Genomic DNA, 27,162 nt, shown 5'->3' on the forward strand with positions numbered 1-27,162 from the left:
GGCTTTCGCGCAAACAGAGGAACCACTGACATGGTCTTTGCCCTCAGACAGCTCCAAGAAAAGTGCAGAGAACAAAACAAAGGACTCTACATCACCTTTGTTGACCTCACCAAAGCCTTCGACACCGTGAGCAGGAAAGGGCTTTGGCAAATACTAGAGCGCATCGGATGTCCCCCAAAGTTCCTCAACATGATTATCCAACTGCACGAAAACCAACAAGGTCGGGTCAGATACAGCAATGAGCTCTCTGAACCCTTCTCCATTAACAATGGCGTGAAGCAAGGCTGTGTTCTCGCACCAACCCTCTTTTCAATCTTCTTCAGCATGATGCTGAACCAAGCCATGAAAGACCCCAACAATGAAGACGCTGTTTACATCCGGTACCGCACGGATGGCAGTCTCATCAATCTGAGGCGCCTGCAAGCTCACACCAAGACACAAGAGAAACTTGTCCGTGAACTACTCTTTGCAGATGATGCCGCTTTAGTTGCCCATTCAGAGCCAGCTCTTCAGCGCTTGACGTCCTGCTTTGCGGAAACTGCCAAAATGTTTGGCCTGGAAGTCAGCCTGAAGAAAACTGAGGTCCTCCATCAGCCAGCTCCCCACCATGACTACCAGCCCCCCCACATCTCCATCGGGCACACAAAACTCAAAACGGTCAACCAGTTTACCTATCTCGGCTGCACCATTTCATCAGATGCAAGGATCGACAATGAGATAGACAACAGACTCGCCAAGGCAAATAGCGCCTTTGGAAGACTACACAAAAGAGTCTGGAAAAACAACCAACTGAAAAACCTCACAAAGATAAGCGTATACAGAGCCGTTGTCATACCCACACTCCTGTTCGGCTCCGAATCATGGGTCCTCTACCGGCACCACCTACGGCTCCTAGAACGCTTCCACCAGCGTTGTCTCCGCTCCATCCTCAACATCCATTGGAGCGCTTACACCCCTAACGTCGAAGTACTCGAGATGGCAGAGGTCGACAGCATCGAGTCCACGCTGCTGAAGATCCAGCTGCGCTGGATGGGTCACGTCTCCAGAATGGAGGACCATCGCCTTCCCAAGATCGTGTTATATGGCGAGCTCTCCACTGGCCACCGTGACAGAGGTGCACCAAAGAAAAGGTACAAGGACTGCCTAAAGAAATCTCTTGGTGCCTGCCACATTGACCACCGCCAGTGGGCTGATAACGCCTCAAACCGTGCATCTTGGCGCCTCACAGTTTGGCGGGCAGCAACCTCCTTTGAAGAAGACCGCAGAGCCCACCTCACTGACAAAAGGCAAAGGAGGAAAAACCCAACACCCAACCCCAACCAACCAATTTTCCCTTGCAACCGCTGCAATCGTGTCTGCCTGTCCCGCATCGGACTTGTCAGCCACAAACAAGCCTGCAGCTGACGTGGACTTTTTACCCCCTCCATAAATCTTCGTCCGCGAAGCCAAGCCAAAGAAAAAAAAAAATATATATATATATTTCTTGTGAGTTCTGGATGTATTTCTTTTACTTCATTTCTTAAGTACCTGAGGAGTATCTCTCAACAAGGGATTATCAAATTCCCTCAGAGATGGGGCTTGGTGGAGCTCGACGGGATTCATTAAGTGTGCCGGCCTTCATGTGCTCTAGATCCCAGAACAGGCTGTTGCAGTATTCCACTAGTCACCAACCTCCAGGCAGAATACTTTTCTTCTGTTACTACTCTCTGCTTTCTTCCTGCAAACCAATTTTTCATTCACACAGCCAGGCTTCCTCTGATCCCATGCCTTATGACTTTCTGGGTGAGTCACTCATGGAGGATCTTGTTAAATGCCTTGCTAAAATCCATGTAGACCACATCTACTGCCCTACCTTCATCAATTTCTTTAATTACCTCCTCCAAAAACTCAATTGTGCCCATGAGGCACTACCTTCCCTTCACAAAGCCATGCTGACTATCTTTGAGTAGGCTGTATTTCTCCAGTTTATCCTCTCAAAACTGATCAGCACACTCCAAGACTTGGGAGTTAACACCCCACTATGTAACTGGATCTCCTTGCCTCTTTTCTCCACAATCTCTATCAGTACCAGGGCACCACAGGGCTGTGTTCTTAGCCCCCTGCTCTACTCACTTTATACCTACTATTGTGTAGTTCAGAATGACAGTGACACCATTTACAAATTTGCTGATGACACCACAGTAATGGGTTGTATAAAGGAAGGGGATGAGTCAGGAGACAGGATGAAAACTTGGCTGAATAGTGCACCAACAACAACCTGCACTCAATGTCTCAAAAACTAAGGAGCTGATTGTTGACTTCAGGAAAGGAAAACCAGAAGATTACAATTCAGTGATCATTGGGAAAACAGAGGTGGAGAGGGTGAGCAGATTTAGGTTCTCAGGAGTCACTATTTTGGAGGATCTTTCCTGGATCCAACACGCCAATGGCATTGTGAAGAAACCATTACATCGCTTCTACTTCCTCAGGAGTTTTCGGAGGTTTGATTATGATATCGAAAACCCTGGCAAATATTTATGGATGTATGGTGGAAAGTGTGCTGACTGGCTGCATCATGGTGTAGTATTGGGACACCAAATCCCCTGAGCATAAAGCACTGCAAAAGATAATGGACACAGCCAAGATCATTACAGGAAAATCCCTACCCACTATTGAGAACATCTACAGGAAACACTGCGTAGGAGAGCAGCAGCAATCATCAAATACTGTTTTTGTTATTTTCCAATCCTCCAGCATCTCCCCTGCGGAAAAAGAGGATTCAAAGATCATCGCTACTGCCCCAGCTATCTCTTCCCTCACTTCCCACAGCAACCTGGGATATATTGCATCCGGCCCCAGGGACTTATCAATCTTGATATTTTTTTAGAATATCCAACACTCTCTCTTCCTTAATTTCCACATTGTCCAGTACACAGACCTGTTCTATTTAAAGGTCCTTTTCTCTTGTGAATACTGAAGAAAAGTATTCATTTAGGACCTCCCCAACCTCCTCTGACTCTAGGCATGTTGCCATCCTTTAGCAGCCCCACCTTTATTCTCACCATCCATCCATTCTTCACAAATGCATAGAATGCCTTGGGATTGTTCTTAATCCTCCTTTCTTTAGGTTTTTCCTGGCTACCATATATTTCTCATGAGCCCTTCCTATTTCCTGCTTCCTATATCCAACATATGTTTCTTTCTTCCTCTTGCTAGTTGCCCCACCTGTTTTGTCAGCCACGGATCCCTTTTCCTACCATCTTTCCCTTGTCCCAGTGGGGCAAACCTATCAAGAACCCAACACACGTCGTCCTTAAACTTCCTCCGTATTACTTCTGTGCTTTCACCCTTGAACATCGGTTTCCAATTTACTCTTGCTTCATCCCTTCATAATTAGCCCTTCCCCAGTTACACGCATTCCCATTTTGACTGTTTTTATCCTTTTCCATAACTATGTTGAAGCTAAGGGAGTTGTGGTCACTCTCACCAAAATGCTCCCCCACTGAGACATCTGCCACCTGACAAGTTCATTCCACAGAACTAGATTGAGTATGGCCTCTCCTCTCGTCAGCTGGTCCACATACTGTGTCAGGAATCCTTCTTGTACGCACCTGACGAATTTAGCTCCAGCTATCCCTCTTGCAGTCAGGAGGTGCCAGTCAATATTAGGGAAGTTGTAATTATCCATAATTGCAACCCAGTATTTCCAGCACCATTCCAAAATCTGCCTACTTATCTGCTCCTTGGACTACCGAGAGCTATTTGGTGGCTATAGACTACTCCCAGCACAGTAATAGCTCCCTTCCTATTTCTGACTTCCCCCCACACCAACTCAGTGGACACTCCCTCTGCATGATACGTTTTTTCTGGTATTACAAGAAGATTTTATATTTCATCATTTCTTCTTCTTCAAGTAATTAAGCAGGATTATAAACTCCAATTAGCTGAAATTGGATTCCCCGAAATCCTCATTTATCCAAAATGTTTTTGGAGCCGAACTGACCGGGGACCTCGGACTCTGGGTGGCGACGGCAGCAGAAGACGTGGGCTCCTGGTGGTGGAAGTGGTGGAAATAAAGATATTACTGGAAAAGACAACCTCAGAAACCGATGTTAATGTGTTCTGCATCTGCTAAACCGAGACTGCTGAATGATTGATGAACTGCTCATACAAACCCTCTGTGATTCTACTACTTATTTCACAAAATGATTTATTTATTTTAATATTTGTATATATGTACTGTGCATAAGTATCATTTGTCTGTATGTGTGTTATGTTTGTATGTGTGTGATTTACACTGAGCACTGGAGAAAGCTGTTGGGTTGTGCTTGAATAAATTTGAATTTGAACTTAAATGCATCGATGTATACCTTTAGCATGTTAATTTACTGTCAGCTGGAGATGGCTAATAAATGTCATCACTTATGCATGTTGCCTTATCATGTTCCTTCCACAAAGCAAACATGAAACAGATTGTTCCACAGGAAAAATAAACATTCATGGGCTTTTCTTTTAAGTATTTCCATTAACATCAGCTGTTACCTTGATAAACTCACTCCTGGTAATATTAGAAATCTCGCTGGTCTATTCAAATATCCAATTGTGTGGCAAGGGAGAATGAAAATAGAGGAACTGCTTGCGATAGAGGTGAATTTCAATGCAGATGTCATTAGAGTGAAATTTTAATCAATCCAGTCAGCAGTGCCTGACCATTTGGGATTAACAAAGCTAGAATTGAGCCATTTAAATCAAGTGGGTTCTAATTTGTCAGGGTAAGTTTTTGCAGTTCATTTTTTTCCCCCTTGATTCACTGATGACATTTTCTCATAGATCTTTAGTGAAAAATAAACGTGGATCCATGTATAAGTGGCAGTTGATTTTTTTTTCACACATATTTAGAACGAGCAAAGCAAAGGTAAATTTCTTTTTGCCAGTCCTTAAATTGATAGATTTTGCCTAATTTGGATCCTCCCACCTTTCAAAAGTTTTTGTTTATCTTTCTATTCTGAACCAGACACTTAATTTCCTAGAGCACTGACCCTACTCCTTATTAAATGGTTTCCTTCCCACCCCAAGTACTCACGCTTAGTCCCCAGCTCTACACCCATGACTTTTTTGCCAAGTTAAGTTCCAACTGAATCTACGAATTTGCTGATGACGTCACTCTTGATGGCGAAAAAGCTAGAAAGTCAGAATATAGGATGGAAATTGAGAGCCTGGCTGGATGGTGCCAGAACAACATTCTTGCTCTCAACATAACCATTGTTTATTTTTGAGAAGGACATCACACACCTATCTGCATTGATGGGAAGGTAGAGAGAGTCAAAACTTTCAAGTTGCTGGGAAGACCTTCCCTGGAGTCAGCCCATTGAGGTAACTGTGATGAAGCCATGCCAGAATCACTGCTAAGATGTCTGAGGAGATTTGGCATGTTGCCGATACTCCATCAAACTATTGCAGGTGCTCTGTGGAACGTACACTGATTGGCTGCATCGCAGCCAGGTTTGGCAATGCAAGTGCTCAGGAATACAGAAGGCTGCAGTAGGTAGCAAATGTAGTCAGGTCCATCACCAGCTCTGACCACCCACCCACTGAAGACATCAATGTGAGGCACTGCTTTAGGAAGGCCCCCATCTCTCTGGTCACAACCTTTCTGGACTCCAACCTATGGGCAGAAGGTACAAAAGCCTGAAAACCAGCATCCCAAGGTTTAAGAACAGTTATTATTTCCATAGCTATCAGACTCTTGACCCAATGGATCATATAGTGCTCTTTATGTAGATTTGGACATTTTTTAAACGTTTTTAAAAAATCTTTATATTCTTTAGGTACCTTGACGAAGGGCTCAGGCCTGAAATGTTGATTATGTATCCTTGCCATAAAGAACGCTGGATGACCTTGTTGAGATTCTCCAGCATTTTTGTGTCGAGTCAAGTCAAGTTTATTATGTGGAGTCAAGAAACAGCATTCTCCGGTCCTCGGTGCAAAACACGCAGACATGCAACCAGGCATAACTCACATACTGAACTATTGCAAGTCACTTTTTGTCTACTAGGATGACTGTGAATATTTATCTCATGCACTTATTATCTCCTTTAATTCAATTAGTTTTCTCATACTTTTTCTTCATAAGTACTTGCTTGACTGCAGCAAGTGAGAATTTTTGACATGGGTACACTGTACAATGAGTATAACGAACTCTTTATCAATTGTTCCCTCGTCCTCTTGCCCCAGTACTGTCTCTGTGCATCAAAACACTTGCCTCCCACATGTATTCACTTCTCTGATTCCTGCACCAGATGCCAATTTTTTTCATCTTTTTAGGGTTAGTAATTCAAAGGTTGATATTCCATTCATTAATTTGGATCCCAGCACAACCATCAGGCTCCTAAATGAACCAAAAGTGTGCTCATGCTGTTGACCCTTTCCATTTACTCCCACGGGCTTGTGATGGGGAAAGTATCTTAAGAGAAAGGTGTGACCTGAAATAGAGGTGATGTTGAGCAGACCTTGCAAGATGCCAAATATGATGCAGTCATCAGTTTATTGAAATGATTTTTGTCGGAAATATACATTTTCACTGTGTGTGAATGATTTACTTAAAACCTTTATACACATGAAATTGAGGTGGTGCTCTGCAAATTAGCATAGTGTGAATGGAGTAACTGAGTCATAGAGTTGTACCATCCAGAAACAGACCCATCGGACTCTCCGACCACTGAGTATCCATGTATATTGGCCGAGTTTTGAACGTTCAGTGAGTGAAGTACTCTTCTAGATACACTGGAACCCCTGGTATCCAGCACCTATGGGGATTAATAGATGCCAAATAAATGAATATTCTGGTTGCTTAAGATTATGTGTTATGCGATTGGTGAACATGCCAATTTTAAACTTCCATATTTTTTACCTACTTATTTTACACAATTTTTATTGCTGGTTGCTTAAGGCTGCTTTTTTTTAAATTCTGGATAACAGGATTTACTTTACCACTTGAGTGTTTTGAGAGTCTCTGTCTGAAAGCAAAGTGTTCCAAATTTCAGCCAGCTTCAGGGTGATAAAGTTTTTCCTTAGATCCCCTCTGAACCTATCACAGATTACTTTAAGCCCTCATGTTTCATACATTAGTTGCCCTCATAATGTTGCATGTGTTTATTGAGGTACCACTCAATCTTCACTCTGAGGAAAACAAACTCAGATTTCCTCATAACTCCATCCCAGGCAATTTCCTTGTAAATCTGCTCAGTAGCAATCACTTTCTTTTTCCCACAGTGCACTCCAGTTGCAGCCTTATCAACATTTCCTAGAATTGAGCCATGTTCTTCCTCCTTTTGTATTCTTTACCTCAGCTAATGAAGGCAAATATCTCTATTTCTACCTTCAGGGAAGGCTCCTACCACTCATTGTGCATGAAGTTCAACAGGGAAATCAGAAAAAAAGAATGGTAAAATTTGGATGTGCTGTTGAAGTTGGTGGCAAATGGCCAGGAAAGGTTTTTCGATTCCTTTCTAAGTACAGAGCTGCTAAAATATTTGCCACTTCACTGAGTTCTGTGCATGAAGTTCTTCCTCCGTAAGTTCATGTAAATTTACAAGGAACTGAGCGACATTGATTAATTCCATTTATTGAGCAATTAATCTCTCAATGTTAAATCTGAACGAGCACGAGAGAAGTTGAAGAAAATGTGGCTTAACATTGGCCCAGCGGGATTCAGGATGTCTGAGTTCCTGGAGAATAATTGGACCAAGAGCCTATCCATTTTGATACCAAGTTTGAAATTTGAGACAAAAGAGGTACGATGGAGAAGGAATTATGGTCATATGGTAATCAGTGAATTGAAATAGCTTTTTTGGAAAGATATAAATTATCACGGTTCTCTGAATTATATCCCCAGAGAAGGAAATTGGAGTCTAGTCACTAGCTGAAGTAGAAATAATGAGGGAGAAGACAAGTGGATGAAGAATGGGAGAGAATAGAGATAAAGGAGAACCAAAAAAATACCTATAGTTTAGATCTATACTTGTTGAGAATATTTAATTTTTGCTTTGAATGAAAGAGATTGAGTAACATTGAGGAATTAGGAGTGTCCTTATACCATTTCTTGATCAGGGAACGTGACTTTTGGAGGTGGCACAGTTGGCATACCGGTTAGTGCAACACCTTTACAGAACCAGCGATCAGGACTTGGGTTCGAATCCCGTGCTGTCTGTAAGGAGTTTGTGCGTTTTCCCCATGTTTGAGTGGGGGCTTTCTCTGGGGGCTCCAATTTCCTCCCTCCATTCAAAACATGCTGTAAGTGTAGGTTAATTGGCTGTAAATTGGGTGGCACAGACTCATGGGACGAAATAGCCTGTTACCATGCTGTATGTCAAAATTTAAAAAAATTAAAAATTAAGTACAAGCTTTTTTCAGCCAGTGACCAGTGAGCCTGTGGCATACTCTAAATTCACCTTGGCAGACCCGCAGTGGAAGATGACAAAACTATGAATGACATCCTGATGAAGGGAAACAGATGGCCTTGCAGAGAGAGATTTCTCAGTCTTTCGTGTCAGGATATGATGGGAGATATTGACTAAAGTTCAGCAGAATAACAGAACATTGGGAAAAACCAACTGTTGAGTAAATTAGCACAGTGTTTCGAGAGAGTTGTTCTATCACAGGCATCAAGAACATCTACAGGGAACATAGCCATTAGAGATCAGCAATAATCATCAAGGATCCACATCACCCAGCACATGCTCTGTTCTTGCTGCTATCCTCTGGAAAGAGGTATAGGTGCTACAAGACGTGCACCACCAGCTTCTACCCCTCCACTGTCAGACTCCTCAACAACAAATTCAACCAGGGACTCATTTAAGAATTTTTACTTTTGCACATTATGGAATTTTAAAATTATTCTCTGTATTGCACAGTTTGTTTACATTTCTTTATCTGTTTATATTTATTTGTTTACATGTGTACATTGTGTAATTTTTTTTCATTACCATTAAGATGTAATCCTGCCTTGCCAGCAGGAAATGGAATCTCAGGATTGTATGTGATGTCATGTACATACTCTAACAATAAATCTGAAATTTGAAACCACATGACTTCATGACTAAAACAGAGAAAGCACTCTCCAGGTGAGCAAAGCAGGTAAGTGGGCAAGAAGTGATTTTGGTGAGATGGTGATCCTAATTTTTTCATTGCACATTCAGGGGCCAAAATGTGGTATGATCAACGTAGATTTGGAGTTCATGGTGTGTTCTCAATACTTCCTTGGTGAATTACCAGACAAGGCCAAGTTGCTGTCAGCCAAGCTGACTTAAGATGAGAATTAGCAATGTACATCTAACCCCTGGCCAGTTACTTGCAGGTGATGTCAATACAAGTAGAAACCAGACAGCTGGTTTGATAGTCCGATTTCCATTATGGTAATTTATAATAGCTTGGTTGTTTAGCAATCATAATTCTGAGTCATACAATAACTTGGTAGGCACATTGAGTCAGTTTCAACCCCAAGCGGTTATAAAATAAAATAAAATTCATTTAAAATTACAGATATAAGATCATTTACTTTGCAACTTGCAGCCAGATTATAAAGTGACAACTAAAAAAAATTCTATGAATTTAGAATCAATTCTGTAATGAACCAGCATGAAATACATACAACTAGTGGTGTTCTTAGCAAAGCATGTTTCTCAGGAGCCATTATGAATACAGTACATTTCTACATCTCTGAAAAGCTTGGGCCCGGACAGTTTTCGGTTATTGGGTTTTTTCGGTTAATGGAGCAATGGCTTTATGAAAGATAGTAGCATCAGCAGAATGCTTATAGCAGCAGTTAAACAACCAGAAATAATGGGCATGTTTATCGAGCATGAAATAATGTTTAATACGTACCAAAAAAACAACTTAATCTCTGCTTACAAAATTAGATAAATGCAGCATCAAACACTAGAAATTGTCCTTGATGGGTTTTTTTTAATAACTATTATCTTTGTACCCCAAATTCCTCAGACTTGACATCGACATAGCCGCTCTCAGTGAAGTTTGCCTTGCAGATGTAGGCAGCCTCCAAGAACGCAGCGCGGGCTACACGCTCTACTGGTCTGGCAAGCCTATGGATGAACGACGCCTATCTGGTGTAGGCTTCATGGACAAGAACTCCATTGCCTCCAAACTCGAAAACCTCCCGACAGGCCACTCGGACCGGATCATGTCCATGCGACTCCCCCTTCAAAACAAGCGTCGCCTCACCCTCATCAGTGTCTTTGTACAGAACACGAGAGCTCTGTTGTTATCAAAATGGCACCAACAGAGCATCAGAGCCCCACATGCACAAGTTGGGTCATAATTTTTTTCTTGTGACGTCATGTCAGCGCTGCAAAATTGTTTGGTTAATGGATCATTTTTGGGCAACAGAACTTCAGATAAGGGGAAATGTACTTGTGTATAAGATATAGCTTCATTTCAATCAGTACATTTGTAGACAGATGTCATTCTTGCTGTTTTGGAGCACTGCATTTTATAAAAGCTTGCAGCATTAGGGGGTGGGGGAAAAAATATCACCTGGGTGGGCAGAACCAATGATGGAGTGACTGAAATACTGTGCTTAGAAAACAGAGAACACTACAGCACTGAAACAGTCACTTTGACCCTTCTCGTCTGTGCGAAACTACTTTTCTGCTTAGTCCCATTGACCTGCACCCAGACCATATTCCTCCATTCCGCTCCCATCCACATACCTATCCTCTCATAGACAGACGGCTTATTTTGTGAAGTTGATGTCTCTGCAGATGTTGATGTCAAGTGCAATACACATCAAGTGCTTACTTTGTGAAGTCCACATCTTTACTTCTGTTTATCTGTTGTTTTTCCTGAGACTTAACAAGACCACTGGACATGATGTTTAAAAATAGATTGGTAATTGGCATGAAAGCAAACAATTAACTGACCAAATAAACAATTCTTGGTCACTCCCCACTTCCTTGAAGCTGATTCAAAGTGGTTTTGTTCTGTTTAATTTTAATATAAATCTGCAGCTCTGAAGTGATGTCAAGCTACATTAAGAATTAAATAATGGTTTCCTGTGTGATATTAACCTGCACCATTTTGCAGGCACCTGCCTGTAAATTATAACATTCCACTTGTCTTCTCACACTTACAGATATGATGAAGACCTAAAATATTTTCCTACTCATTGAAGTTGTCTGACCTGTTTCCAGCAGTCCCTGTTTTGTTTTGGATTTTCATCTTCTGTAGTCTTTTGCTTAAACCCATCTAGGTTTTAAGTTTTAAATTAAATTTGACATTCAGAACAATGACAGGCCCTTCTAACCCACAACCCCATAAACCAATGAACTTACAACCCCCATACATTTTTTTGAAACCTGAACACTCAGAGGAAACCCACACAGACACACGGAAAATGTAAAAAATCCTTAGAAACGCTTTCGAGACCAGGTCACTGGTTCTGTAATAGCTTTGCACTAACTGCTATGCTAACCATGCTGCCCCAACATTTATTGGGCCATTATAAACATTTTATTAATATGTTTATAATGGCCTAATGATTTTGCTCTTGGGTTTCTCTGAAGCAATGTCTAGTCAATTAATTTTTAATTTCAGGATCACTCAAAACAACCCTAGCGATTTGGCATTCTACCCTGCAGCACTGTTATCAATTCATCTACCAGGAGCGAGAGAAAATATCATATGAGTACATTTACTATAAACACCCTTTTACCATCACAAATCAACATCAACATTAATTTGAAAGAAAGCCAGAAAGATGGAACACGTGCATAAGAGCAGACACCTTATTTTATAAATCTGAAGTGGAAACTACTTCTGCAAAGGCACTGGAAAGGATGGATGTCTGCTTTTTAGCTGTTAGCATCAAAATGATTACTGGTGTGTGGAAGAATTTGTTTGTGCAAATGCAGCTGATCGGATTCAATCTGTTTAAGTATTTTTCTGCTTTCCACTTAATCTTTTGTAACCCACCATTTGATGTACTTTTTGTGTCCCATTGAACACAAGCAGGACCATTTATTTTTCAAGAGTTCCTTGATGTGAATAGTTCCAACTATATCTTATATTTACAATGATTCCTGAAAAATACCCCAGTGGTAATGTGCTAAACCACTACCCTATGGTGAAAATCCCACCAGTTGTATGTATTCGAATACTAGGTTATTCCAGAGATTTCCACTGATCCTAAAATCATGAAAAGTCTAAATTTTAACTTAATAATCTGGCTGAACATAACATAATAAATTATTTTGTAGCTGTAATTTTAAATAACATTATTTTTATTTTATCAGGGCCTGGCTGTGATTCAAACTCTAATCCTTAGAAGTGACCAATCATTGCTTATTTGGGGTAAAACACAGGATTCTGTTGACACTCAAGCCCGAAATGTTGGTGATGTATCTTTACCTTTGCTACATAAAGGACTGTTTGACCTGCTGAGTTTCTCCAGCATTTGTGCGTTTTATCAAGGAATGCTTATTCCGTCAGTTAATTGCTGCATTGGACATGCTTGCATTCAAATCAATTACCAATCTATTTTTGAACATCATGTCAAATGGTCATGTTAAGACTCAGGAAACCCAACAGATAAACGGAATTGCAATAGATAATAAGCTATCCAGCATTTGGGATGGAGATTTTAATCCAAAGGACCACACCAATGACCTTCTGGTCCCCATCCAATACCAAGGGAAATGGCAGATAGCCTGTCATCAGGAATTCTGTGTCAGTGATGGGAGATTACTGGGAGAAGTGAAGAAATATCCTCTTCAAAAGTTGTGAAGAGGAGTTATCAATATTTTCCAGTGTAGATGATGGAATCCAGGGAAAGGGAAGATAAATGTTGCTTTGAGGTCCAGAGATATATTGTTCACATGTGAATATGTCAAAGCCCTGAGCCCCAATGTTGAGAAGCTATACCTTTGCCTGTCCCTCTACCCCTCCAAAAGCCTCTTGCCACCCAACACTGAGTTCCTTAGCACCACCCAGCTACATCCTCCCATAGCAAGAACAGGATCAACCTTCTAGTCCCCACATCTCTTTCCACTAGCCAAGCTGAACACAAAAGAAAAGGCAGCTTCTTGCATGAATGCCTGATTAAAAAGCAGGCAGATCCTGAAAAATTTATAGATGGATCACACTTCTTTGCAATAGATGTATTCTAGGTTAGAATTGCAAATCTTGAGGGAGATAACGCCAATGGATAAGTCTCACAAGTATTTTTGCTCACTGCCAATTCAGTTTTACCTTTTGTCTTTTATTTACAAGTAGCTCGATATCTGATTCTCCTCTTTGTTTAGACTATCTTTAACAGTACAAACAGGTTTCTAGGATTCAGATCAATGATACCATGTCAACAAATCTAAACTACAAATGGTTATTAAATCACACCTAGAACTAGAGGTTCACGAATAATATTACAAAGCAATGATAACATAGATAAAGCAATGTCACCCATGTCCTTCTGCCTGAGGGAACTCTGTACAAACAATGGCTGGACTCACACTTGAGGTTCCTTAATCATGATCTGGTCTGGGGAGATGTCCGCTGAACTGGCTGAAAGCCCAGACTTGGATATTTAAAAGTCTGCGCTTCTTTTCTAATCTCTACTGGCAGCTGTCAGTTACATTGCAAAGATAACTAGACTCCCAAAACACCAGTCTCATCCCTCTTCCTCCCACAAAGCTTATCTTCCACATTAGTCAAGGCCCTGTGATTTACTCCTGCTTTTCCAAGCAATTCTTTTCTCAGGGCCTGGGTGTAGTTAGCTGATGACTCCATTTTAATTGCTTTTAACCCTTCTATAGCACTACCTACTCTGGACGTGTTCTATATAATTGCATTGGTGCATTATATTCTGGCTCTGAAGTTTATTCCATTATGGCAAATAGAATGAATTTGAGAACATGAAGCACTAATGACAAGTTTAACACTGTCAGGAATTAATTTTGAGAAAAAAAATACTTTACTCTGACAATGTAAGCAACTGATCTAAACTGAGTTTTGATTATCGAGCGAAGGACATGCAATGCTGTCAGAGTTATCTTCATTTGAGGAGATGTTGATTGAATGGCCTCTTAGGTGAACGCAAGAGATAATCCTGCACTATTCAAAGAAGAGCAAAGGAGTGCCTATCCCTCAAGAACCATAAAAAAAAAAATAACTGACTGCTTTTTGTGACCCTTCACAGCACTGTTGACCAGGTTGTGAAAATATGTGAATAGCAAAGCCTTGAGTCTATTGGGTAAATATCTTCATCCAGATAAGGAGGAACTCAGCCTGTCTTGCAGCATCCATAGGAAGTAAAGATGGAATCCTTACAGGGGACAGGGACTGCTCCTTCTGTAACTCCCTCGTCCACTCCTCCCTCCCCACTAAACAACCCCTTGGCCCCTACCCCTGTGACCACAGGAGATGCTCCGCCTGCACCCACCACCTCCTCCCTTACCACCATTCTGAGCCCAAAACTGTTCTTCCAAGTGAAGCAACACTTCATTTGTGAATCTGCTGGAGTCAGCTACTGCATCTGGTGCTCTTGTTGTGGTCTCCTCTACATCGGAGAGACTGGGCGTAAACTGGGAGTTGCTTCATTGAGCCCTTCCCCTCTGTCCGCCACAATAGTTTGGAGGCCCTTTCGGCCCTTTCGGCCCACGAGCCTGTGCTGCCAAATTACACCAAATTACACCAAATTAATCTACACCCTGTACGTTTTGACGGTGTGAAGCACCTGGTGTAACTCACGCAGACATGGAGAGAGCGTACAAACTCCTTACAGACAGTGTGGGATTCAAACCCAGGTCCCGATCACTGCCGCTGTACAGCATTGCACTAACCACAATACTAACCATGCTGCCCATATACTTGTGTATATGACAATAAGCTCTCATATCTTATTTGACCTCATACTTTCAATTGATCTGTAACCAACCAAGATTGTACACACAGGGGAAATTGTATGATCTCTCCACAAAAAAAAACCCAGTTAAAGGCAAATAAGTTTGGTTTTTGAGACAATGATGTGAATTAGGTTGTCAGCAATGTGTCCACATAAATTGTATTACTTTATTTTTTGAGGGAACCTTTGTCAAGTTTGATTATTATAGTCTGTATACACTCTCTTGCCAGAATCAAAGTATTGGCAAAAATAGAGCTAAAAATAAATCCATAATTACCGAAAGAAAGTTAGTACATTTTCTGTGCTTACTGTGTAGATTTTTGTTTTATCTGACGTACAAAGAAGCTCATTTTAATGGTTACAAAATTGCCTAAAAGCAACCATGAATGGTTTGTCAATGGTGCCTTTGCTAGTATTACACATTATCTCCCCATCTCATGGCTCACTTTACACAACTTGCAGGATTACTTACTCAATTGACATTGATTGTTGTAATGAGCTAAAGTATTAATTTACTAGTAGAACATAAAAGTCTAATAAGCCCATGCTATAGCTAAGACATTGACATCATACTTTAATAGATTTGAAACACGTTTATTTTTGAAACATGTTTACTTTTATGAGTTTCAATGTATTTTAATAAAGTCAAATTTTGTTGACGAGGGCAGCATTTGTAACCAATTTATAATTCCTTTTAAGAATTTACTAGAGAGCAGCCTTCTTGAATAGTTTCATTCCAAGAAGTGAAATTAATCCCACAGAGTGTAAGTTAGCAAGTTCGGGATGCCACTATCATTAAAAGAGCTTTGGATAATATTTAAATTGAAGAGGAATTCGGAGTTAGTAATTTTTCTTACCTGTCTTGGTCATGGGTCTGAAGCACTGATGAAGATGTGGCAATGCATGCTATAGCTGCTGAACCCTACCAAACACATTACGGTGGTCTTTCTTCTCTTCGGCTTGGCTTCGCGGTCGAAGATTTATGGAGGGGTAATGTCCATGTCAGCTGCAGGCTCGTTTGTGGCAGACAAGTCCGATGCGGGACATGGCCGACCAGTCCGGAATGATCCGACCTTGCTAGGGACACAACCCTTTAAGGCCCAGACAGTAGGCGTGGCTAAGCTCTCAGCCAGTCGCTGTAAGCACAGTCTCGATACTGTAGCTATATACACTATATACATTGGTGATAGATCTGTACTATCACATTCACCCCTTCTTGGAGAACTGACCCTGGAAAAAAAAACAAAAAAACGAGGGAGAGAATGAAAGGAAGGGGTAGGTTAAGGACTGTAGCGGTCAGGGGGTCTGAACATCCGGCATGACCGCCGTGGTGCCGGGATTGGGGTCGCTGGAGTGGTGTCGCCAGCAGGCTTGTCGGGTGCGACCGCTCCTTCGCTCAATTCCCCAATCGTGTTGTCGGCAGGGTGGCCCGGGTCGTTGGGGTGCTGTTGGTCCTTCTGTTGCGGCACGGGGCCTGGGGAATAAAGAGTTGGGGAAGGTTGGTTTGGGGGGGGGTTTGCTGGGTTTACCACGTCCTGAGCTAGGTCCTGCACCGAAACAGTGTCCTCCCGCCCGTCTGGGAACTCAACGTAGGCGTAATGCAGGTTCGCGTGGAGTAGAGTCACTCGGTCGACCAAGGGGTCGTTCTTTGAATGCCGGATGTGGCGTCGCAAAAGGACGGGGCCAGGGACAGTGAGTCATGCTGGTACAGCGGTTCCTGATTCGGATTTCCTCGGGAAAAGGAACATTCTTTCATGGGGAGTGGCATTTATTGCGGTACATAGGAGGGAGCGGATGGAGTGTAAGGCACTTCTGGCATCTGGCTTTTCTTGCTGGGCACTGGGACCTGCTGTGCTTGTCCCTCCCGCAGAAATAACATTTTGGGTTCGCAGGGGGCAGTGTAGCAGCAGCCGACAGGCCGTCAGTATCTCGGGGGGTGGTAGGGTAGAAGGGCACTCTACTCGCATCAGAACGAGGGGTCCAGTCCCTAGAGAACTCGTTGGACTTTAAGGCTGCATCCTCCATTGTGATCACAATCCAGGCCACGTCCTCTAGTTTTTCTACCCCTTGCTCGAGCAAGCGCAGCCTCACTTCGTTCAATCGGAGCCCGGCCACATAGGCATCCCGGATGATGTCGCTAGTGATCTCGGCAGCAGTTTTATCCACACAGTTACAGTCCTTGCCCAATGCCTTTAATACTTGTAAATATGCCCTGCTGGACTCGCCGGGCTGTTGCTTCCTCGACGCAAGCACGAGCCGGGCATGAACTCTGTTGATCATTCTGTTCTTTCAGTACCTTTATGGCTGCAGTGTAAGTGGTCTCATCCTGGATGTTCTCGTAAACTCTCAAGGACACCATAGACAGCAATGCTGTTAGACACTGGCTATCCTCCTCCACCCGAATGAATCTCAGGAAGTTTTCAAAGTTCAGCAGCCAGAACTTAAAGGCTTTGAAGGCTGTAGCTGACTGTGGGTCGATGTCAAGTTTTTCTGGCCAAGTCAAACGCTCCATCCCTTTCAAAAAAAATTCTTTTTTCTTTTTGCTAATTACGGTAGTGATGGATGGATAAACTGATAGATGCAATTGAATGACGGCTTTGTCCTGGGTGGTGTTTGACAATCTAGTTTCTTGATGGCTTCAGAACTACTTTATCCAGGCAAGTAAGTGAATGGAAATGATGGAAGATGAACCCCTGCAAAACACTAAGCTTCTTGTCTAATAGTGTAACCAATGTGTGTATGTGGTTGTTTCATTTTGGGTTCTGATCAATGTTTATTCCAGAATGTAATTTGTGAGCTACTTGATGTTGGCAGCTTTGTGAAATGTCAAAAGAATTCCAGAATTTATTGTCCTTGCCAAGTTGCCCTTTTGACCACTGTTTTGGCACAGTGTAGTGTAGCGGTTAGTGCAATGCTACTACAGCGCTGGCCTCCTGAGTTCGAATCTGACTCTACCTGTAAGAGGTCTGTATGTTCTCCCCATATCTGTGTGAGTTTCCTCTGAGTGCCCAGGTTTCCTCCTACTTTCAAATTGTTCAAGCATTTGCCAGTAAACCAAACTATTTACTTCTCAGAGATTATCTATTTATTTATTTTTTTCTTTCTCCATCACAAATGTCAGGATGGGCAATTTACAGGAAGGTAATGATGGTCACGAATCTGATCGCCTACTCAGGCAAAAATTGGACATCACACCTGATGCAACTCCTCTTTTATTTTATAGTACTTTGGAACTACAGTATATTCAATCTACCTGACAGAGATACTGGCATGAGAACAAACCATTTGGGCAAGATTTTACAAATGTCACCATATTAATTATGCAGCCTATTGACAACAATTTCAGAACTCTGTTGAATCGATGTTCTTCAGAACTGTAATGAAGAGCTTAAACATTCTAATTTAATGCATCACAGCCATAGAAAATTCTATAAACCTAACAACAGGAATTTAAGACAAATTTCAATCTAGTTGGGAAGTAATGTTTAATTAGATGAAGAGTTTGTGCTATAATGCAATTGAATGATATTGTGAATTTCTGTCAAACTAATTAAATCTCCATTTCTTCCATTTAATGTATGCTACTTATCAAAATCTAATTACTTGCCCGTGATAATATCTGACATAAATGTTCTCATGCTATAAGATGCATCTCTGGTTCATAAGATCTTTAAAACCTAGTGCAATAAAGAAAGATTAGCTTGCATTTTAAGATACACTTTGAGATACACTTGTTCGTAGTACTTCAATTTAGGAAATCATTCTTAATTAATTTAGTTTAATTATTTTGGAGAGTGGCAAAGAATGACTGGAAAGAAAGGCCAAAAACAAAGCAAATGTACTAAAAATTAAGTTATTTTCTTTGTGCACAATGTACAATGATAAATGACTTTTGAAGTCAAATTTCAATGAAAATATTTTTTGTTTTATCAAGTGCTTTGGATAGCTGTTAAGATTATTTTTCTTTGCAAATCTTTGATATGTGGTGAACAGAGGAACAGGAGTTGTCAGTTACAAACCACTAATATTTGATTTGAAGATAATTTGTGCAGATGTACACATTGTGCTTTGCATGCTCATTAGATATTTTACCTGTGTTTTCAAAGTTCAGAAGAGAAATGGGTTCAGTGGATAATTAAAACCAGTGGTATTTAATGCTAAAGTAAAATCTTCTCATTCGTGAACTTGAGCTGAGTTGAGGTCAAACTTCATGCTGTTGCCATGGCCAAGATGGAGGGTGCATAATGTCATGGAAAATTAGGAGTGTGTTATTTCTAAATACGAGCAACAGGAATTGCTCTAGATGGATTTTTTAAAAATGGGAGAGAGATAAGAATAAGTGTTATCTTCGTGACAGCTTATTGTGTAGCACTAGAAAGAATGCAACTTGAGTTCAGCTTATTGGCAATGTTCCAAAGTTGTTGAACAGACTCAATCACAGGATCTGATATCCTCAAATGGGTAGAACTGCTCTCAAGATAGAGGACATTCAAGTTAAGTTTATGGTAAACTGGTAACTATCTTAAGTTAGTTTATATCAAGGAATGCAGTATAATTTATCAAACATTTGTGATTTTCTGATTTAACTTTAAAAATGGAATTACAATGTTCTTGGGATCAATGGTGCAAAATCATTAAGGAATAAGATTCTATTTTGCACAAGTCCCAAAGCTTTGCACACATTTCCTATAGAGAGTCTTTTCTTACACTGACTCTGTGATAATGGGAGGAGGAATTAAAGCTGAGATCAGAGAGGCCTCAGGGATCCACACCAATGGTAGGGGACTGAGGCCATTGAATGGATCAGGAGAAGTGAGGGTCAGGGATCTGAGAAAGGAGGTATTAGCAGCCACTGTATTGAGGGATCAACCCACATTAATTCTGGCTCTGACCAGCTTGAGAAAAAGATTCCCCCTTAAGATTTCCATTAATCCCTTCCCCACATTTCTCTCAACCTCATTTCCCCATAATCCTTACCAGTTTCTCTTCCCAATTGATTTTTGCACTTGCTCTAAAGTGAGTTAGCTTGCAAACAATCTGTCTTTGTGCATTACTAAGCTTGCAAGCTGTGTTCTGTCACATTGAATGCCTTGGACTTTGTGCACAATTAAATAAAGCTGTCTGGGGCTTCAGTGAAACTGTTCTGGACCCAAATACATGGTATCACTTCAAAGCAGCTTTTTAACCACAGGACAATTTCTATCCTATTACCACCACAAAAAAGGCAAATTATTGATATCTATGGAGAAATATTATGATTTTATTCAACGGTGTAATACTTTGAAATAATAGAACATTATACATTCAGAGTATTACAGAAACATTGAAATAAAACAAATGCACACACCTTATTTATTATTTTAAAGCATCTTTTGCAGATTAATTGCTTCCAGTGTAGGCAATTGATACAAAAGGACTTGCTATTAAATTCCATTTTTGTCTGGATGGAGAGTTTAAAACTAATTTTTATAAGAACAAAAGCAGGTTTGCCAAATTTATTCTTGTGTATAATTAATAAACAGATTACAAATAGCAAACCATCTGTGTTGAACCTGCAGGAAGGTCTCTGAGATTCCTGATGCCTGACATTTTAATTGTCCATCATACTCCCACAACGAACTATTTTCACATGGCTTCCTGTATTGTTATAATAAGGCCCAATGCAAGTTTGAGGAATGGCAACTCTTCTTCCATCTGGGGATGCACCCTTCCAGACTTTATACCAAGTTCTACAACTTTGGATAACTCACTTTCTCTGTCAGCATCAGTGCTGGCCTTTCCTGCTGTCGATCATCAGACAGCTATATTGATTCAGTTCTTCTCTCTCCATTAATACAATCTGACCTGCAAGGCATAACCTATATTCTGCGACTTTTATTTTCCTTTGTCTTTATTTTCAATCACCCTCATTTCATAATTTGATTTTTTTTTTCTTTCTAACTGCTTGCCTTTTATTTAATATCTACAATGTAACTGTCATGATGTAATGGGGTGGGGGGGTATTATACTGACTGCTTCTCATGTATGGAGTTGCTTGCTATTGGCTATAGCTGTAGAGATACTCCACCCTACTGGTATAAAAGATGGAGATGCTTTCCCACTGGCCAGTTTAGAAGTGGTTCTAGTCTATTAATAAAAGCCCTATATTGGTATAGTACTTGACTGGTCCATGTCTATGGCATTTCAGTATCCCATTGCAAATGTTTCCACATCTTATTGGAGACATTTCCTTTGCTCTATCCATCCTTCTACCACCTTCTGTGTAACTTAAAAGTCACCTGTAGTTTGTTTTGCCATTTTAGCAATGTTGTTACTTCTAAACTTTTGAGGATGTATATTTAAAGTGTTTTTTTTTTGTCTTCTAGACTTCCATTTGATGGTTTAAATTTATGCTTTGGAATTTGAGGTATGGCTATGTAATCAAATTCAAACAGTCTACATGTGTGATGCAACGAGATACAATTTTATCATGTAATTAATCTGAATAAAATATGCTTTATTCCAGAGCTCCCTATCCACTAGAGAAAGGTTGGGTAGCTGTCAGTAAAAGTAAAATTACACAAAATGACATTTGAAGGATGAACAGGAAAAATTAGAGTAATATTGCCAGGTGCTAAATCCTCAAGGTAGCTTGGGGGAGTTTCCATAGAAACATAGAATATTACATCACAGAAACAGGCCCCTTCAGCTTTTTTAACAGGTGCTGAACCATTATTTTTACAGTCCCACTGATGTGCACTCAGTCCATAGCCCTCCATACCTCTCCCATTCATGTCCCTGTCCAAATTCTTCTTAAATGTTAAAATTGAGCCCACATTCACCAATTAAGCTGGCAGCTCATTCCACACTCCCACCCACTCAGTGTGTGAAGAAATTCCCCCTCATAATCCCTCTAAATTATTCCCCATTCCTTCTTAATCCATGTCCTCTGGTTTGTATCTCATCTATCCTCAGTGGGAAAAGCATATCTACATTTATTTTGTCTACCCCTCATCATTTTAAATACCTCTATTAAATCTCCTCTCATTCTTCTACACTCCAAGGAATAAAGTCCTAACCTGTTTAACCTTTCCCTGAAACTCAGTTCCTGAAGTCTGGACAACATCCTAGTAAATCTTCTCTGCACTCTTTCTATCTTATTGATATCTTTCCTGTAGTTAGGTGACCAAAACAGCACATAATACTCCAAATGCCTTATACAACTTTACCTTAACACCCCAACTCCTCTACTCCTATGATTTATAAAGGCCATTATCCCAAAATATCTCTTTACATTCCTATCCACCTCTGATGCCATTTTCAGGGAATTATGTATCTGTATTCCCAGATCCCTCTATCCTATCACACAGTGCTCTACCATGGATGTCCTTTCTTGGGTTGTCCTTCCAAAGTGCAACAACTTGCACTTGTCTGCATTAAATTCCATCTGCCATTTTTCAGCCCATTTTTCCCACCTGGTCCAGAACCCTCTGCAAGCTTTGAAAAAACCTTCTTCACTGTTCACACACCTCCAATCAGTGTCACCTGCAAACTTGCTGATCCAATTTACCACAATGTCATCCAGATCATTGATATAGATGACAAACAACAATGATCCCAGCACTGATCCCTGAGGCACACCACTAGTCACAGGCCTCCAGTCTGAGAAGCAATCATCTACCACTACTCTCTGCCTTCTTCTGTCCAGCCGCTGTCGAATCAAATTCACTTCTTCACCTTCCTGATTAATATTCCATGTGGGACCTTTTCAAAGACCTTACTAAAGTCCATGCAGACAACAACCACAGCCTTTCCTTTATCATCTTTCCTGGTAAACTCCTCAAAAAACTCTATAAAATTGGTTAAACATGACCTACCTCGCACAAAGCCATGTTGACTATCACTAATCAATTTCTGGTTGTTGGGAGGGATTCAGAGCACCCAGATAATGTTATGCTCCAGATCCCAACATCTGCAGTCTCTTGGATTCTGCTGATATTGATCAGCTTCCATATGTGGTGACATCCTTCTCTGCTCAAGGCCTATGACGATGCTTTGTCCCATTTTTTTTAACAATCTTTTGTTTTGCCACAATGACATAAAATATATTGCATGACCATAGCTTTGCACAGTTGCATTTTCAGCATTCTTAGTTTTCTTTTCAAACAGGCCACCAGGATTGAAAATGATTTGCTTCTATTCCAGTTCTTTAGGTTTTGAGGTGACTGATAAGGCCAACATGCAGACTCCAGCAGGATGGGGTAGGGAGGTGCCTGTTGGCTGGTTAGGTGGTTTGTGAAGCGCACTTGTACACCCTTGTGTTCAAGGTTACCAGTGACATCTTGAAAACACAGAAACGCTGGAGCACCACGGCTCTGTCCGTTGCAATAGCGGCGATCTCCCAGTGACCACTCATTTCAATTCCTCACCCCATTGCCTTGCTGACATGTCTGCATGTGCTGCCAGACTGAAACCACCTGCAAATTGGAGGAACAACACCTCATCTTCCACCTGGGCACCCTCCAACCAGAAGGAATTAACATTGTCTTCTCTGGTTCCCCCCCCCCCCCCCACCATGTCTCTCTTTTTCTCTCCCTCTTCCCTTTTCCCTCTCTCTTCCCTTTTCCGTCTCTCTTCACTTTTCACTCTGTCTCCTTGACCTCAGCTCACCCCCACCCCCCCCCCCGATCAATTCTCACCTTTCCTCTCTCCATATCCAATTATCATCTTTTGTCTGTTGGTTGTTGGTCTGTACTCCACCCCCAGCATTTCTTTTATTCAAGCATCACCTGGTTCTTCCCATACCTTGAAAGGCTCAGGCCCAAAATGTCAGTAATATATCTTTACCTCCTATGGATGCTGCAAGACCTGCTGAGTTCACCCAGCATTTCTACAATCACAGAATCTGCAGATTTTTTTGTTTCAATTACATCTTGAATCCTGCTTTTTCACTTTGAATGGATCTAGACCAGGGATTCATAGGAGTTGGTGAAAGTTTAGCCAGTTTTCAAAGAGAATTTAATAATACCCTTAAATCTTCACTCCATCCTGACCCACCTGGAGAACGATGCTTTATACAGCAGGCAGCTGCTCATCCATTCATCTCGGTGTTTAATACGATCATTCCCCAGAGGCTAGTGGAGAAGCTGTATCCACTGGGATCCAACACCCTTCTCTGTAACTGGATTCTGGACTGCCTAATGAAAAGACCACAGTCTGTCTGGGTCATTTGCAGAACACTGAGCACCATCACGCTGAGCACTGGTGACCTCAGGGCAGTGTGCTCAGTCCACTCCTCTTCATGCTACTGACTCATGACTGGCTCACTTGCAGATGACACAACAGTAGTTAGCCTCAAAAATGCTTAATGGGTAACTATGTATTTCACTTAATGTGGACTCACTACATCTCCTCATTGGGCAGGAAGGCTCAATAGCGATTGCGCTTCCTGAGAAGACTGAAGTGGGCAAGGCTACCGGCCAGCATTATGTCTACTCTCTATAGGAGCTCTATCGAGTGCGCTCTGTCCGGCTGCAACACAGTGGGTTATGGTTGCTGTAATGAAATGGATAGGAGATCAATCCACAGGACCATACAAGTGGCAGAGAGGATCATTCCCTTTGAAGTGATCCACTGGGATCATTGTCTGAAGAGGGCACGCAAAAACATCTTTCAGTGGCTCCTGTCGGGAAAATTATGCAAGAGTATCAGAGCCAGCCTGAGGAACGGGTTAAAGGTTCCATATTGTCATGTAATACTACATTTAGAATATAACATATATGAAATTCTTTAACTTTGTCTACCATAAGGAAGACAGAGACTCACCACCTTGTCCAGCGCCCCTCACAGAAATGAGGCCCCAGCAAGCAACAAACTCGCAACTCCTGGTGTACAAGACCAGTGGGCTATCCACTGAGCTAACAGACCCTCTTTTCACGGGAAGTGCTCACACTAACCATCCGACACTCTCATATTCATGAAACAATATGTTTATTTGTATGTATGAATATTTGTCTTGTATATGTATTGTGTGTTATGTCTGGTTGTGTGTCTGCATGTTTTATACTGACAACAGGAGATGGAACTGTTCACACTAACCATCCATGACTCTTACATTCACAAAATAATATATATTAACTTATTTGCATATATGACGACTTGATCTTTCTCCTTCTATACCTTGTAGTCTCATCATAGAACTTCGAATGGAGTGCCTAACACCCATGGAAGCATATGATTCGAACTTGTTATGTGTCTAATTGGATTCAGTGACTAATTTTACACTGCAATTCAATTGTTTGGCACAAAAAATAATCATACACTATACGATTAAATTCCTTTAGAAGCTTGATTAATGTAATAGAACTAAATTAATTCAAATGAAACTCTCTCTTTGTAACCAACTGGTGAAGTATTAACATATTAAAATTGAAAAGCTCACTGCTTTGATGCTTGGTTAGTTTTTAAAATGTATTGGCCTTCACCATTATTTAATGATAGTATATTAAAAATAAGACAACTATTTTACAGCTTAAAGCCCAGAAAATTCCATATCAATTATTCAAATTAGGGCATGAATGGTTAGGTTGAAAGATCTGTGCTACCGGCAGCCACAGGATAATTTTCTTTTGGTATTTGAATATCCTCATGTTATTTATGATATCTTAAGCACATCAGCAGGAAGACTTTTAATGAGATCCATGGCTAGCAGTAATTTAAAACAACTCACAAAATGGTCTGCAGCACAGTAGAGGAGGTATTCTCTCCAAAATTCCAATACAATAGAGGAACCTCACTCAAACTCCATCAGATCTATGATGTCAGACTGGATGTGCAGGCAAGAGGAGATGCCCTCCATGGTGTGACTTATAGTGGACAACATTAGCAACAGGGCTACTTGTGGATTTGGACAACAATAGATGAAGGCAGACATTTTAATTTCAATATTTTTAAAATTTAAGTCTTGGTAAAAGCTGATTGTGGACATTAAAACCCGTGCTGCCCAATTACATCTCATTAACCTACCTACTTCATACATTTCTGGAGGGTTGGAGGAAACTGGAGCATGCAGGAAAATCCCATGCAGATCACGGTGTGAAAGTACAAAGTACTTAGAGATAGCACCAGATTCACAGGTCACTGGCACTGTAGTAGTGTTGCGCTATCCACTTGGGAAGAGGAATTAATTTGGCTGACAGCCATGAATTCTGGTTGGCTCGTGAAAACCGGTGGTCGACAAAGCAGTTGGTCAATATGAATTTGGTCTCACTGAAATTCTTGAGACCATATTGAGAACAATGATAGAGTAGATTGGGTTGGAGGAGGAGCATTAAAAACTCTGCCTCTACTTGATGCCTTGGTGGTGAGGGGGGGGTGGGGGGTGTGGAGGGGTGGGTGAAGGATAGGTGGAGACCAGGGAGTTGTGGAGAATATGATCACTGCAAAAAGTGGAAGGGTAGAGAGGGGAAGATTTGGCTGACAGTGGAATTGAGTTGCAATTGGTGAAAGTGTTGAAGTGGCAAAGAGGATAACTGGAGTCTCCTCCTCCCCACCTCTCCCCCCCCCCCCCAACTCCATCAACGTAAACTACTGGTATCATTGTCTGAAGAGGGTGTGCAACATCATTGAGGACATTTTTCGTCCTGTGCTCAGGATCTTTTAATGACTCCCATTAGAAAATAGATTCAGGAGTATCAGAACCAGCACCACGGGCAGTGAGAACACTGAATGATCAAAGGAACTGCTCACACTGACCATCCAAGACTTGCATATCACAAAACAACAGCATCTATTTATTTATTTATTTATTTGTGTATATGAATATTTGTCTTACATATATGTATGTGTGTTATGTCTGGTTGTATGCCTGCATGTTTTTCACTGAGGATCAGTGACCACTCAGATTGTACTTGTGCAATCAGAATATAACAAGCTTGACTTGAACTTGAATGATGTACTGAGTGAGGAGGCTGGTGGGTGAAAATGGAGGACCAATGGAGGTCAGTCTTTGTTCTGTCTGGGGGAAGACAGGCTGGTGGAATTGTGAAAATGCAGGTTAGGGCTTTATCAATGACAAAGCTGAAGCCACTTACTTAAAGAAGGACATTCCAGATGTCTTGGAAGGCCTCATCCCAGGAAGAGATGTTTCTAAAATGGAGAAAGATAGTGGGAAGAGATGAAGTCCAGGTAGCTGTTGGAGTTAATGGAATTATAATGTTAGGACATAATTTTGTCTTCTGAAATGGAGACTGTGAAAGCCAGAATATTGGGGTTGGAAATAATCCAAGTAAATT

The sequence above is a fragment of the Narcine bancroftii genome, chromosome 5, assembly GCF_036971445.1.
Source record: "Narcine bancroftii isolate sNarBan1 chromosome 5, sNarBan1.hap1, whole genome shotgun sequence".
Lineage (NCBI taxonomy): Eukaryota > Metazoa > Chordata > Chondrichthyes > Torpediniformes > Narcinidae > Narcine > Narcine bancroftii.